Source organism: Castanea sativa, chromosome 1 (genome assembly GCF_040712315.1).
Source record: "Castanea sativa cultivar Marrone di Chiusa Pesio chromosome 1, ASM4071231v1".
Classification (NCBI taxonomy): Eukaryota; Viridiplantae; Streptophyta; class Magnoliopsida; order Fagales; family Fagaceae; genus Castanea; species Castanea sativa.
Genome location: NC_134013.1, coordinates 46,325,707 through 46,342,791, shown reverse-complemented (window position 1 = coordinate 46,342,791; position 17,085 = coordinate 46,325,707).

Sequence of the window (17,085 nt, the reverse complement as noted above, 5' to 3'; positions counted from 1 at the left end):
GTCCCTTTATGGTCTGAAACAAGCTTCCGGACAGTGGTCTGAATAAGTCCCTTTAAGTATACATATATGTATATATGTATCTTTATATATGTATGTATATATATATATGTGTGTGTGTGTGTGTGTGTGTGTGTGTCTTTGTGTATATATATATGTGTGTGTGTGTGTGTGTATGTATATCTGTGTGTGTGTGTGTGTGTGGCTCTAGTTGTAAAATCAATATTTAATACAATATTCATTCAATCAAGACTTTGTTATGGTATCAGAGATAAATTCCACTTAGCTTTTCTTTGTGTTTCCAATCCCTAAAACTCCATTACCAAACCTTGAAGCTTTCCTTTAATGGCTTCCGCACTAGTCAATACTTCTGCTTCCATAAGTACAATCGACAAATCTTATCTATTCTTCTTGCATCATGCTGAAAATCCAAGTGCGATTATCATATCGCAGCCTCTCGTTGGAGGAGATAATTATCCAACTTGGGCACAATCTATGGAGAGAGCACTCAAGGTCAAGAACAAACTTTGTTTTGTGGATGGAACTGCCATTCTTACTCCTTCAATGGCAAAGCAGCCTCTTGTAGTTCAAGCATGGACTTGCTGCAACAACATAATTGTGACTTGGATTCTCAATATCATATCTACCTCTTTATTCTGATAAATGTCTACATATTTTCTATTCTCAATGTTTATTGTTAGTATATAGCTTAGTCTAGCCTAGCCCATTGGACTTAGCCCAGTATATGGTACTTGTAGTATACTCATATTACTTATACATCACACATACTTAAACTATATAATCTCTCTATTGTACAGTGTTATTTACACAAAATATACATCAATATACAGACTATTCAGTCTTTCTCTCTATCACTTTATATTCTTTAACATGGTATCAGGGTCATTACTCTAACTTTCTAGTACCTGTGGTCATCTCCGGTGTTTTTCCGCTACCCTCGCCTTCATCTAGTAACCATTGTTAGAAGAGAGTTATTGTTGTCAAGCCACAACCACTGCAACCCTCGGATCCAGTCGGTTCTCCCATCAAATCGTTGAACCATGACCACGAATTGCTAGATCATACTATCTCGAGCAAAACCCAGCCAGAAAAATCTTGAGACGGCTCCTCAAGCGCCCACACGTGCCGCCAAAAGTTCTCTGTGAGTCGAACACGCACCTCTACACTCCACTAGAACTTCCTACTCGCTGGATCTGTGCCACCACACAATCCACGTGCTCCACGAGCGAAAACCAGTCCACATAATGCCACGTCAACCATAGGGTACGGCTGACGTCATCACTCTACGTCAACATTTCTCGTCTCCAGTGACATCATTAGCCTGCATCAGCATCCAACATCAGCACATGTCTTTTGTGGACCCACCGTCATTGACCATTGACTTTGAGCATTGACTGTTGACCAAGCATTGACTTTTTACCAAAAACTCTATAATTTTCAACAGCTCCTATCTTGCTCAGTTTTTCACGTAGATTCTGATTTTGGACTTCATTTTTTTGTTTGAGGTCTCTAAATCCCTCTTTTTGGTCATTTTCTTCATTATGGCTCAACAAAACAAATGAGACATTATGCGTCGTATCACCATTATCTTGGATGGTCCTACTAGCTATCATGCATGGTCTCAAAACATGACTATTTTTCTCAAGGGTCGCATACTATGAAGGTATGTAACTGGTTCAATTCCCAAGCTAGTACCAATACCTCAGTCCAAAGCCACAACTAATGTCGATTCTTCCAAGACTTATGTTATAACAGAGGATAATTATGAACCACGTCTAAAAGAATGAGAGAATTCAGAGTAAGATATTGTCTTGGTTTATCAATACATCTATACCTTCCATCCATAGTCTTCTTCATTGTCTTGGTATCGCTGAGGCTGCTTGGTTATTTCTATCCAGTCGCTACAATTGCACTAATAATTCAAGCCTGGAGTTCCACATTGAATCAAAGCTTTTTCAAATGCACCAAGAGAAAGGTCAGTCTATTTCTTATTATTATTCTCAAATTTCTTCTATTTGGGAACAACTCTCTGCGCAAATCCTCCACTAATGTATCCTAAGGACATTGAGCTTTTTGCTAAATATCGGGATCGCCGTCAATTTATGCATTTCATGATGGGTTTACGTGAGGATTTTAAGCCTACTAGGGCATTTCATCTTACTCCTCTTGGGCTCATGGTAGGATGCCCCCGCAGGCGGCTAGGTTACGGATAGTACCCTAGAGTGGTAAGAACCAACCCTTCCCGGGGTAGCAAGAATAACATTGATTGTACCCAGAGGTGATTTTGAAGAAGCATCCCTCGGAGATCCTGACCCTGCCTAACCTCTCTGCCATTGGGATGATAAAGGAATTGCTGTAACTTACCACTTCGGACTAGCTGCTCCAAGTGGTTCCATCCTCGGTAGTATGTCCCCGCTTCTAGTGGTATTGACAATGAAGGCTCTGGTTGCGCTTGGTGGGATCTCCTCCCATTTTATTGGGCCATTGAAAAAATACTTCATTCTTGATTTTTTCTAAGATTTGATACACTAGTTCTCGAAACAACATATTAACCACTTATCGTGCAGTAGCAGCCCCAGACTACCCCAAATAATCCTGCCGAGGATGATTATTGTTGTATTTATCCAACTTGAAGTCCCTCCTATCCTAAGAGACCACCTTCGCTTTGCCTTTGCCCAACTGCTAGTCCTCTTCAACTCACTTATACTTGTCAATACAGTCCATGAGTTGAAATACATTACTAACCGGTTTTCCAGTCAATGATTTTCTCAGACCATGCTCAGCGGGCAAGCCGACCTTAAAAGTCCTTATAGCCACATCATCAAGTCTATCAATTTCATTAAACATCTCCCAGTACCTGTCTGAATGTCTTTAAGGTCTCCCCTTCTCACATAGTCATAAACAACAGGGAATCAAAGGGCTGAGGAAACCTACTGCACGTAATAAAGCGAGATCCAAATGCCCTGGTGAGATCCTTAAAGGAATCAATAGAACTCGCTCCTAGGCTGTCAAACCACCTCATTGCCACAGGCCCTAAACTGGATGGGAATACCTTGCACATCAAAGCCTCATTATTGGAGTGCATAGCCATCCTCTGATTGAAGTGGCTTACATGCTCTACAGGGCCTGTTCGGCCATTGTACATGATGAATGTTTGCTGAGTGAAATGCCGAGGAAGTTTTCCTCCTTCAATGGGTGATTAAGAAATCTAGTTTAACGCTTTGCTCATAGCGTCATTTCCCAGGCCCCTGCAAGATGAAGATTTGTTTCTACGGCCATGAGGATTGTCTGCTTCATACGAGAAAGACTCACTAGGGGGAGTCCTTGACTTGAGCCTGTAACTGCTATCCCCCCTATCATCAGAAGAAGAGTCAAAAATGGAAGGAGTTTGCTTCCGTCGTTCGTGACACAATTTTCTCCTTAAATGATCAATTTCCAACTGCATGGCTCTAGCATTTTCCTCATGAGAGACTCTGCTCCCACCTCGTGACTGACTCCACTCCCACCTCGTGACTGACTCCAGCTAGGATGGGTGGTGTGCACACTTCCCTCCCGGTCCCTACTTCGTTCAAGATTGAGAAAGTGATCTTGACGCTAGGACCCCATAGACTCTACCTGGTGTGGACCTAATCCTACCATAACTTAGAAGTTAAACTCACTAAAACATAAGGCTTTCCCACAGACAACACCAATTGTAAGGACACAATTTGTACCTAAGCCCAAAATAGTGAGGGAATAGGCCCAAAAAGCCCAATACAATGAATTTGTAGAGAGTGGGTTGGAAATCTAAGTTCTAATGAGTTTGTAAAGCAATTATAATAGGCCAAGATCACAATAGAAATAAGTTTATATAGGGTAAATCGTCCTCAGACTCAATCCGAGGAGGCTAGCTCTTCTTTATATGTCTCTCTCACTTAATAACAAATTCCAAATATTGTTCCTTAGTTTACAGTGTTTTTCTCTCTTTCTTTTCCGATCCCTCATTTTAGGAGTCTCCTCTCCCTTTTATACCATCCTTACTCCTTTCTCTACCCTCCACGTATGGATCAGATTGCTGGCCTAGATACTTGCCCCATCAGCACCTTCCTAGAGTCTTTGGAAATAGCTGTAAGGATGAACCTTGCTGCTCAAGTATCACTTCCTCATTAATGCAGCCAGAGAGTTAGCTACAGAGCATTCAATGTGGTGGTAACAGCTTTCTCTCTAGATATTTCATAGTCTTTCCTCATCCTCTACTCTCACAATATATATCTTTACCTACAGAATCATCTAGAGCGTTGCTTCTGAGTGGGAGACCGCCCCTTCTAACCTCAGTTTTGCTCAGCCGAGGAAGTATACCTCCTCGGACCACCTTCTTTGAACAAACATGATCAGATCCTACTTCTTTGTTTATTAACACGGGTTCTTGGGAAAATATTTGTCCGTCCTCGGACTACATAATGTACTCAGATGGGGCCTCTGGCCCAACAGTTACTAGATATATACCCTTCAACCTATCACCCCCCCAAGACCCAATTAACATTAATGTTTATTGGATTTTAACTAAATACCTAATTATGATCCAAGTATCATTTCTACAAATCAACCAACTCTAAATTTCCCTAAAACCACTAAAAATGACCAAAATACCCCCTAAACCTAAAAAAATGACCAAAATATCCCTAAACCTTAAATTGACCAAAATACCCCGTAAACCTAAAAAAGACCAAAATATCCCCGAAATCTAAAAAATTGACCAAAATACCCCCTAAACTTAAAAATGACCAAAATACCCCCGAAACTTAAAAAAGACCAAAATACCTCCTAAGCCTAAAAATGACTAAAATACCCCCTAAACCTAAAAATTGTCCGAAATACCTGCTAAACCTAAAAATTGACCAAAATACCCCCTGAAACCTAAAATTGACCAAAATACCCTCGAAACCTAAAAATTGATCAAAATACTCCTGAAACTTAAAAATTACCCAAATACCCCCTAAACCTAGTAAATTATCAAAATACCCCCGAAACTTAAAACATGACCAAAATATCCCCGAGATATAAAATTACCAAAATACCCCCCCCCCCATAAACCTAAAAGATGACTAAAATACCTCCAAAACCTAAAAAATGACCAAAATAGCCTCGAAGCCTAAAAATTGACCAAAACAAACCCCGAAATCTAAAAATGAGTAAAATGCCCACCAAAACCTAAAAAATAACCACAATACCCCTAAAATCTAAAAATTTCCAAAATCCCCCCTAAGCCTAAAAAATTACCAAAATACCCCTAAAATCTAAAATAAATTTTTTATTTATTTTCTAGGTTTCGGAGGTCTTTTAGTCATTTTTTAGGTTTTGGGGATATTTCGGTCATTCTTTAGGTTTTAGGGCTATTTTAGTCATTTTTAGGTTTAGGGGGTATTTTGGTTATTTTTTATGTTTATGGAGTATTTTGGTCATTTTTTAGTTTTAGGGGCGATTTTGGTCATTTTTAGGTTTTGGAGGTATTTCATTCATTGTTTAGGTTTAGGTGGTATTTCGGTTTCGGGGGTATTTTGGTGATTTTTAGGTTTAAGGGGTATTTTGGTCATTTTTAGGTTTAGGGGGTATTTTGGTCAATTTGTAGGTTTTGGGGGTATCTTAATTTTTAGGTTTTGGGGATATTTTGGTCATTTTTTAGGTTTCAGAAGTATTTTGATCAATTTTTAGGTTTGGGGGTATTTCAATCATTTTCTAGGTTTCGGGGATATTTTGGTTATTTTTAGATTTCAGGAGTATTTTGATCAAGTTTTAGGTTTAGCGGGTATTTTGGTTAATTTTAACTTTTTAGGGGTATTTTGGTCATTTTTTAGATTTCAATGGTATTTTGGTCAATTTTTTGGTTTTGAGGGTATTTTGGTCTTTTTTTTGGGTTTCGGGGGGTATTTTGGTCATTTTTAGGTTTTGGGGGTATCTTAGTCATTTTTTAGGTTTAGGACGTATTTTGTAATTTTTAGGTTTCGGGGGTATTTGGTCATTTTTTCTGTTTCATGAGTATTTTGATCAATTTTTAGGTTTGGGGGTATTTTAGTCATTTTTTAGGTTTTGGGGATATTTTGGTCATTTTTAGATTTCAAGAGTATTTTGATCAATTTTTAGGTTTAGCGGGTATTTTTGTCAAGTTTTACTTTTTGGGGGTATTTTGGTCATTTTTTAGATTTCAAGGGTATTTTGGTCAATTTTTTGGTTTTTCGGGGTATTTTGGTCATTTTTTTAAGGTTTCAGGGAGTATTTCGGACATTTTTTTTAGATTTAGGGAATATTTTGGTAATTTTGAGGTTTCGGGGTATTTTGGTCATTTTTTTAGTTTCGAGGGTATTTCAGTTATTTTTTAGGTTTCGGAGGTATTTTGGTCAATTTTTTGGTTTCGGGTATATTTTGGTCATTTTTTAGGTTTTGGGATATTTTGGTCATTTTTAGTGGTTTTTTATAGCATATTTGGTCCTATATAGGTTTAGGGGGTATTTTTGTAAATTTAAAGGATATTATTAGTACTTTGGTCATTTTCAAGTTTTAGTGGCATTTTGGTAATTTTGATTATTGGGTAATTGGGTGGGTGTGGGTTTACCCATAATAATTGGATAGGGTTTGGGTTAAATTTAGCCCCTGGTTGTCCACACAATAATATTTCACTCTTTGCATTTCAAAATGCAACTTTTTTGGAAAAGCACTTTTTGGAACTATTACCAAACACTTATTTTATATATTTTGCCTCAAAAAGTGCGTTTTGGCTTCTAAAAGCCGAAATAGATGCAAACTTAATTAGCTAAATGGGCAATAAATGGGTAAATGAATTTTATGTACCAACTCAATTATGCCCACCCAAACCTACTCATTTGACACCCTTACACGTGGGTTTGCTAGTAGTAAAAACTAAGAATAATAAGAAGCAGCAGCTTATTAGTCCTTTTCATAATACGCATATGAAGATAACGTGGCCACAAAGCAAAAATCAAATTGGACTGCTTGTTGTTTTGATAGTGGAGGGGACCGTGGAGTTCAAAAACAAATTTTGCTACATCTAAGGGCAATATTGACGTTGCTTTGTACATGCATAAAGTCTTAAGTCTTAACCTTCCCCAGTCACAAACTTCGTTAATAAAATCTCAAATTCTGACCCCTCCATCTATTCTCTCCGTCGTTATCAGAAAAGTCAAGTGCTTAATTTAATTCTAATACTTGGTTTTGATCAACAAATAATATTTATCACTTTGTTTGAACGCTTTTGATCAACACGTAATCTTGTTAATGCTTATATAAATCGATAAAGAACATGTACGATACGTATCAAATTAAGTGAAAAAAAGATTGAAGGCATATATTGATCAATATCATGCTAATGCATCATATGATACAGAGATGTGAACGATATATAGATATATAGAATCATAGATATGTAATGTTTTTTTTTTTTTTTTTTTGCGCCAAAGGCCTTGTAACTGAATTGACATCTTTCCATATATAAAGTAATTGGGGGTCTAGGGGAGAAAGGGTTCAAGCTACAAAGTTAGCAACATGTTATAATTATTTCTCAATTTTTTTTTTTTTTACTTTGGGTTTTGAATTGCATCTAATAAGTTGTTGGACTTGTTTTAAACATAAAATTTTTGAGTGAGTTGGTTAAACCCAATAAAAGAACATAACAAATGTTAGGGATACTACAAATTATATTGTATAATATAACTTACAAATTGATGTGTTACTATTCACAAAAAATATTATTCAAATATTCATTCATTGAATTGTAGGACGCCGTCAATCACATTTATTTTCACATCAATTGTAAACTTTCTAACAAGAAATTTGTAATAGTTCTAGGCGTCCAGCATTTTCCAAATAACATATCCATTTTTTTTTTCTCTTCTTTTCTGTCTCTCTTCCAAAATTTGGCCTGTACACTATACTTTCACATTTGCAAATTTCTTTTAGATATTGTCAATAAAGTACTAAAATATTGTACTGCCAAAAACTTTGTAACTCAATTAGTTGATTTCTCTTAATGTTTCTAGTAGAAACATCCATGATTCAAGTTCCACATTTTTTAAAAAAAAATTGTTATAAATCCAAGAAACCTAGATGCAAAGAATAAATATAAAGAAAACGTTATTGAAATATAAGAACAAGAAGGAATAATAAATATTGGAGATAATAAAGAAAAAGATACCAATAAAAGAAAAGATTGTGAAAGATGATAAAAATGACATAATACTATTTGAACTATAGAGATAAAAGTTCATTAGGCAAGATTATTAATAAGATGAATAAGATGAGAAAGAAATTTACCATTTTGGCTTATATATAAGGTATTATCACTTTTAAGTAAGACCAATTTGAATTTGAATGATATAACAAAAATATGTTTATTGTCAAATGTAAATTTCTCCTTTAGAATAATTACATAACCATAGATTTTCACCAAGAAAAATAACAAAAAATCAAAGACAAACATAATATATAGGTAACAATTTTTGCTGTAGTATTTAGGCAAACGCATATAGAAACACAGAACACCTTTCGAATGCCAAAATATGGACGAACATTAATTTTGTCTTTTTACTGAGAGAAAGGATTAAAATCAAGTATATTAGTTTTAAGCTCAAGCTGGTATATACTGATGCTCCACCTGTGCTGTGCCTGATGAATTTATCGACTACACAAATCAACATCATATAAAATTGATTATACTGAATTTATTCATCCGTAAAAATTAAGATCAGTAAAAATTTGCGTATCACCCTTTCTCTTACTAAATAAAATCAGTATCACAAATTCATATATATGAAAATTCAGAATCTATTCTTACAATAAAAGTATAAATCTGCTTTGATTATTTAATCAGTCAAACACTATATATAAAGCCATTGCAAAGCATATATAGAAAAGTATGAGGACTATTTTGGGTAGACAACAATAGGAATACAATTATACAATTGGTTGGCCTTTTATTCAATTGAGTTAATTTTAGAAATTAGAAATAATGAAACCATTGCTTCTTGGTATATGGCAGAGCCATGGTAATTTCTCCATGAATCAATGTTGCCATTTATATTTCTCAAAAAAAAAAAAAAAACGTTGCCATTTATTGTTTCTCAAAAAAAAAAAAGTTGCCATTTATAAGAGCAAATGACGTAACGTCTATTAATAATTTGATAATAACAATTCGACTCCAAAATTTTTGTCTAAACTCGACAACAAATGAAATTAACAATGCCAAATATGCATCGTACTTCGTACCATATCTATATAATAATAGGTGAAACTTAGATAAACTCAAATTAAGATTCCAAATTAAAGTTTCAATTTTGCGTCATATGTCCTACATTATTTATTCTTAAAAAGTTTTATTTCTTAATTTTAAAATCAAATGTGGAACCTCATCATAAATATTCATCCAAGTGAGTTATTAAATACAAAAACCAAATAGTCTAAAATAAATGAATCGTAAAAAAAAGTGTTTCACAATAATAATAATAAAAATAATAATAAATAGACAATTTACATTTTATGCCTAATAATATCTTTAAAAAAATTTAAAGAGTTAACAAAATATAAAAATGACTATCAATAGTATTTAAATGATATATATAAGAATTATATTATGCATCTTATTATATATTTTTAAATATATCCATGCATATACATGGGATTACAAACTAATAGTTATAATAAATAGATTCTCAAAATATATATATATATATAAGTTATAATAAATAAGATGACGTGAATAACATTTTTAAGGGATCGATTGCGGTTGGGCAGAGTTTGGTGTTTAACACTTTCTTTACATGTAACCAAATTCCAGACTCCCTTTTTTTATTATTCTAAACACAAGACAAACCAATTTTTCAAAAGAAAGGTAACCAATCACACTTTAAAAAAACACCAATAATTAATGAAGACTCCAATACATTCCACAAACACCCCCAGACATAAGTTCCACTAGCACAAGTAGCGCAAGTGATGTAGCTATGATCCCTGAGGGAGAGGAACCATCATCTCATTTGTCTCACTATATTTGCACGCACCTCAATTTCCATTAACCCCAACCCTATGTTGTCGGTTTACATGGGATTGTGAATTGAAATTATTTTAAATTTCCATGATTTGATTATAAAATAATTTATATTGAATTCAGGATTAACTTGAAACCATCTCAAATTATAGAAAAATTATATTATTTTTTCAATTAATTAATAAAGGCGGGTATGCACTCCCTACAAGGGGAATGTGGTCAAACGCCATTTAACACATTTGGCACAGCCATGGCTTAGTTTAAACTAATATAGTTTAGCATAATTTTTGTTTTTGAGAAACTAGTTTAGAAATTTATAACTCTAAAAACCAAATTTTATATAAATATATATATATATATATATATATATATGCACACACATTAGAGTAAGGACGAGGAAAAACGTGAGTTGTTAAAATCTTATATGGCAACATTAGAAGAAGTCTATGAAAAATCAAAGTGTTTCTTTTTATATAATTACTAGTTGCTAACCCGTGCAATGCACGGAAAAGTTATTGGCTCTAAAAAAATGAAGAAATATTTAACTTCTATACTTTTCCATAGTTTAGAAATGATGTTTAACATTGAACGTTATTGAGTTGCAAGTGCATAGTTATCAAAACCTACAAAATAATTTACAATTCTTAAATTAATAAAGCAAAACTCTCAATAGTTATATATACACCAGGGTGGTCGATACCGTACCAGTACCGGCCGTACCGGCCAATGCATCGGTACCAGTACACTTCTATTTTGTACCGATCGCATACCGGCCATACCGGCCAATTTCGGGCAATACCGGCCGGTACAAAAAAAAGCTTTTTTTTTTTTTAGTTTTGTAATTTTTGAATTTTTGTAAGTACATAATGGTAACTTATTTACATTAACTTATTAGTATTATTTGTTTTCTTAGTATGCAATAAACAACCAAGTTTTCTATTTTTTATATTGTGTTTTTTTTTCCTTTTAATTGATACTAAAGTCTAAAACTATGAATAATTTGTTCTGAATTGAGGTAATGTTTTATGATAAAATTTTATATTTACTATAATATAAGTGAAATATTATATGCTTATAAACATGGTTCTAGAGATTTGGGTGTGTGTATATAATATATATATATATATATATATATATATATATATATATATATAAAATAGCGGTAAACCTGAAACGGTACACCGGTATTGACCGGTATCCGAAATATATCGTACCGGTGGCCAAACCGGTACAGCCTCCGGTACGGTATTGACTTCCTTGATACACACACACACACACTCAAAACTAATATAAACTGCAAATATATAAACAAAAACCATGATATGAGAAAGACACACCAAGTTTCAAATTTGAGTAGCAATATGACTTTCTCGTAGTAATAACAATATAGACAATTCAAAATATAGAGCAATATCAAAATTATAATACCTAATTCCATTATCTTTTATGTTGAATCCAAACAAATAATTAATTGAAATTAATCCAAATAAATAATTAATCAACCAAAAAACATAGCTTTTAATAACAAAAAAAAAAATCACATGAATCTAAATAAAAAGCATTTAAGGTGAAGAATTAAGATCAACCTATTGATATGCAAATACCAAAAAACCCAAAACTAAAAATTTCAAAATTTATAGAATTCTCAAATTCTACTTCAAAACCAAACCAAATTTAACAGATTTATATATCACATATCAAATAAAAATATACCATTCCCTAGGCTAAAAGACATAGGTTGCAACTTTGATTTTTTCCAAAGAAATAGAGATGCTTTATCTGCCATGTATAATATAAAAAAAAAAAAAATGAGTAGAAAATTTCAACTCAAAAACCAAACCCACGAAAACAATGTCAATAAAAATATGAAGATTAATCCCAATACTCAAAAGAAAATAAATTCTAAACATAACAAAAGAATAAGATAGAAAGAAAATCTTAGGCTCATATGAAAGCAAATAAAAAATTCGACATAAAAGATAAAATTCATTAATAACAATATAAACAAATATTCACATATGTTAAATTGAAATTTTATTAATAATTACAATATATACAAATTCAACATAAAATTCATTAATCAAAGAAGAAAGTAAAATCAGATTGCTTACTTTTTTTTCTTTTTCTTTTTTTAAATCCTAAAGTGAATTTAAGTTTAGGGTTTTAAGGTGGTAATTGCTAAAATTTTGAGAAGGGAAAAGAGACTCTTAACGGAAATCCTTCTCTCTTTTTTTTTTCTTTATCCTTTTTTTTTTTTGGTTACATGAGTCTCTCTTCTTCTTCTTCTTCTTTTTTTTTAATCCTAAAATGAAGTTCAGTTTAGGGTTTTGAAGTGGTAATTATTAGGACTTTGAGGAGGGGAGAGAGAGTCCTAACAAGAGTCTCTCTCTCTTTCTCTCTTTTTCTTAATCTAATGTGTAAAGTTGTGATTTACAACTATATTTTATGTTGGCTTTATTCCATGACAAAAAGTGTTGTATTTGCATTTTTTTTTTCTTATATTTTGTGGGTTTTTATTGTATTGGGTTTAGTATTTAGTTGGTAAAGAATCAAGCATGAAATGAAGAATCAGTACAGTTTCGCGACTAGCTCGCCAGAAGCTCGCGAGTAATGGTTCCTGCGAAAAGAGCACATAAGAAGCACATGCTAGAAGATGAAGAGTCAAGTGTCAAGCTACATTTTACGAGTGCTTCGCGAGACAGGCCATCTCGCGAGGTACCCGCGAAACTCTTTGCCTAGAGGATTTTAAGTGTGACTTTATACCTTCATTACCCACAATAGTATGAGAAGCTATTTAGAGAGAAAAACCCTAGATAGGGTTTCTACAACACAACACACCCATCTTTTAGAGAGAAAGCTACTCATCCTTAGTGAGAAATCATTGTAGCCTCTTCTCATTCCCTCTCCCATCATCATACATTGAGAAGAGATTTGTACTCAAACACAACTCACACATTTTCAGAGAATAGAGAATGTTTTGGAGCTTGGGAAGCTTTGGGGATTTGCCAAAAGAAGCCGGTGAGGCTTGGCGGATGCAATCAGGCGTATTGCGAGATCCGAAAAGCCTGTGAAGAAAAAACTCCGAGAAGTCCATTGGTAGCAGGAGGTTGGAGGGCTCAAATACATTGGGTAGACTAGGCTTGGAGGGTCTTTTATTATTCGTGTACTTTAACTTATTCACTAGTAGATCGATTTTGACTTGGAGGGTCACGGAGAGGTTTTTCGCTGAATTTTTCGGTTTCCTCTTCGATAATACGTTTTGGTATTATCTCGTGTTTGCATCTCTTTTCCCTTACTCTTGTGATTTATATTTATTGTTTGTTGTTCATATTTATGTAATAGAGTAGTATCGGTTCATTGCGCACATTTACTCTTATTTTGCACTTTGATTAAGTAAGAGTAAAAGCAATTAAGCCGTTGTTTTAAAATTTGGAGTCTAAATAAGCTCATGTGTTTTTAGAACAAATCAGAGCTTTCATAATGTTAGTCTTTTTTTTTTCAATGTGAGTCTTTTTTTTTTTTTAGTCCTATTTTCAACGTGAGTCTCTTTTTTTTCTTTTTTGAGTCCTATCAAAAATTTTGTTTTTATATAGATTACCGATGTTTGAGTTTGAGTTTAAGTTCGACATAAAAGATAAAATTCATTAATAAAAATATAAACAAATATCCACATATGTTGAATTGAAATCTCATTATTAATAACAATATAAACAAATTCAACATAAAATTCATTAATCAAAGAAGAAAGTTAAATCAGATTGCTTGTGTTCTTATTTTTATTTTTATTTTTTACATTAGTCTCTTTTCCTTTTTTTTTTTTTTAATCCTAAGGTAAAGTTAAGTTTAGGGTTTTAAGGTGGTAATTGCTAAGGTTTTGAGGAGGGAAAAGAGACTCCTAACAGGAGTCCTTCTCTCTCTTTTTTTATTTTAATCCTAACTTCTTCTTTTTTGTTACGTGAGTCTCTCTTTTTTCTTTTTCTTTTTTTTTTGAATCCTAAAGTGAAGTTAAGTTTAGGGTTTTAAGGTAGTAATTGTTAGGACTTTGAAGAGTGAAGATGTTATGATGTGTGCCCTTAAATCCTATTGTATAATGCCATGTATGCAGGGACAAAGCCAAAACTTGCTGTTAAGGGGGGCGGTTTTATTGTTAGTTATATGCAGTGGCTTCAGCTTTTGGCTCTATTGCTTAGCCGGCAAATGTTTTTTCTAATTATTTTTTTTATGTGTGTGTAGAGTGTGTCTTTTGTTGGTGAGGACAAAATTATTTTGTTTAAAGTTTTTTAAAGGGCTAAGTTGTTTGTTTTTGGTAAAATTGGTTGATTAGTCTCAATTTTGTTTTAGCTTTGCTATTGCCTATTGGTAATTTTTGTTGTTGAGCTAATATTTTGGGCTTGTATATATATTTATTTTTGGATGTTAGATCTATAAATTTTTTTATGGACTTTAAAAAGAGGAAAACACTAGATCTACAAATTTTTGTTGTGATTGGTGGTTATTAATAAGTAAAAAAATGATGTAAGTAGTGGACCCAGATGCAAACAAATAAAAATTTGCTACCTCAATAGTCTGTAAAAATGTTGTAAAAAAGTTTGTAACTGTAGCATTTTTCCTATAATGATCAATAAGGGGGACAAAATGTAATTTTATTGAACAAAATTGCTAAAATTAGTACCTAAATATATAGTTATATAATTATATTATTTATAATAAAAAAATTAGGGGGGGGGCAATGTCCATGAATATCTTCGTCCATGCATGTATGACATTATATATGACTTAATGTTATGATTAATAAAATTGTTTTATTATTATCTAAAATAATGGTAACATGAATATTTGGACATTATCATATAATCCATGAGATACATAGTATGTGATTTATGTGAAAAGTCACAGAAAATATAAATCACAAGTTCTTTGTAAACTCAGAATTATAGTTCGTAGTCGGTGATGAAATTGGGCATTTTATCTGTGAAGGCTATAACATATCAACTATGATGATTTGTCTTGATCATGGAAGTAGAGACTTCTAGTTGGTATATTGATATGTTTTAAGAGTTAAGACATATTGAACTGGACCGCTATGAGATTTATTATTCTCCTAACGATTGTCAAATGAATAATAAACCTCACGACTTCTATTTGCATAAACTCTTAATCTTGAGAAAATAATGGACCTGATCATGAGGTGTATGTTACTTTGATATATTAGGAGTGAGATCTTAAGTCACGATCAAAATCTCAGTATGTTGGGCAGGCACATTTAGTGTTGATGGAACATATATTCTCAAGATGGAATTCATAATCTCTCAACGGAGATATAAAATATTCTCTTGAGATAAGTTTAATGGGTTTGGTTATTCAGAGTGCTAGGCCTAATCACTTTAGTAAGGAGTTACTAAAGTATATATTTATGAAATTGGATTTCATAAATATATGATGAATAATTTAAAGGATTAAACCGGGTATTCAAGGATTAAGATGTAGTAATCTTCAAAGTGGCAATCTACATTCATGACTTTGTATTACTACGAACATTATATGAAAGAGGTTGCATGTATAATAAAGTCTTGAGATATAATTTATTTATAAGGCTTAGAGTGCAATTATATTTATATAATGATATTAAATATAATTCATGGTAACTTTGGACTTGTAAAAAGTTGACAGAAAAGCCCAAGGCCCATTGGAGCTAGTGTCTTATTGGTTTCTTTTGATCCCACTCCAAGCCACACACTAAAGCCCAATTGGAAAGGCTCAATAAGCCAGCCCAATTAGATAATTAGTTTGTTATAAAGGGAGAAACATACAAATTTTTTATAAGAGAAAGAGTGACATCATTGTCAAATAGTGTGTATGTGTGAGTGAAACCACTCGATTATTCTTTCTTAGAAACTGATTGAGAGACCACATTTCTTGGGCGTAAAATGGAATTTGAGTGAAGATTAAAAGTGTTCTCAAGTACTTCTAATCTTTTTTTTTTATTTTAATTTCACCACACCAAGGTACGCTATCTTGTTCTTAAATTCTGAAATTTACATAGTGCATGTTATCAATCATGAATGAAATAGATCTATTTTTGTTGCTTCCGCTGTGTGTTTGTATGAGATACAAAACAAGTATTTTCCAAGAGAAGAGAGAATCCTAATAGGAGTCTCTCTTTCTTTCTCTCTTTTTCTTAATCTAATGTGAGTCTTTTTTTTTCTTTTCTTTTTTCAATGGGAGTCCTTTTTTTTAGTCCTATTTTCATCATGAGTCTCTTATTTTTGATTTTATTTTTTTAAGTCCTATCAAAATTTTTGTTTTTAGATAGATTATCAACGTTTGAGTTTGAGTTGGACTTATTAGAGAAATAGAGTTTCGCTTTTTGTTTAATTTTGATTAAACAAAAATAATTTTGTTTTAAAAAAATGATAATGATGAGTTTGAGTTTAAGTTAGACTTGTTCGAGAGAGAGAATTTCATTCCTTTTTAACTTTGGACTAAACAAAAATAATTCTATTTAAAATAAATGATAATTTTATTTAAATATTGTACTGATGTGGAAAATTGTGAGAGTTTCAGAGGTTTCGATTTTATATATAATATATAGAAATTACTACTAATACATCTTTTCCATGCATTGTGCACATATTAATTAAAATTTATATGTAAATTAAAAAAAACATTTTAAATAATCAATGAGTTGCTTTAAACTTGAATACAGTTTCAATAAAATAAATTAATTGTTTTAACAATTAATTAGCCACATGAAAAAAAAAACATTAAATTTATAACATGTAAAACATACATATATTGAGCCATTTGGTGTAAGTGAGATATCTAGAATGTAATTTTTATTATATAGTGTTTATTATATCTTATCATATATTATATAATAAAAATTGGGCTTAAAAGCCGTGATTGTGCTAAATGGTTTCACCAAATTGTAGAATTTTTTTTAGATTTTTAAGAAAATAGGCAATTTTTTTTATCTTATCTTCTTCTTATATAATTTCTAAGTTGATAAAAATCTTAACTTGATTACAATCCAA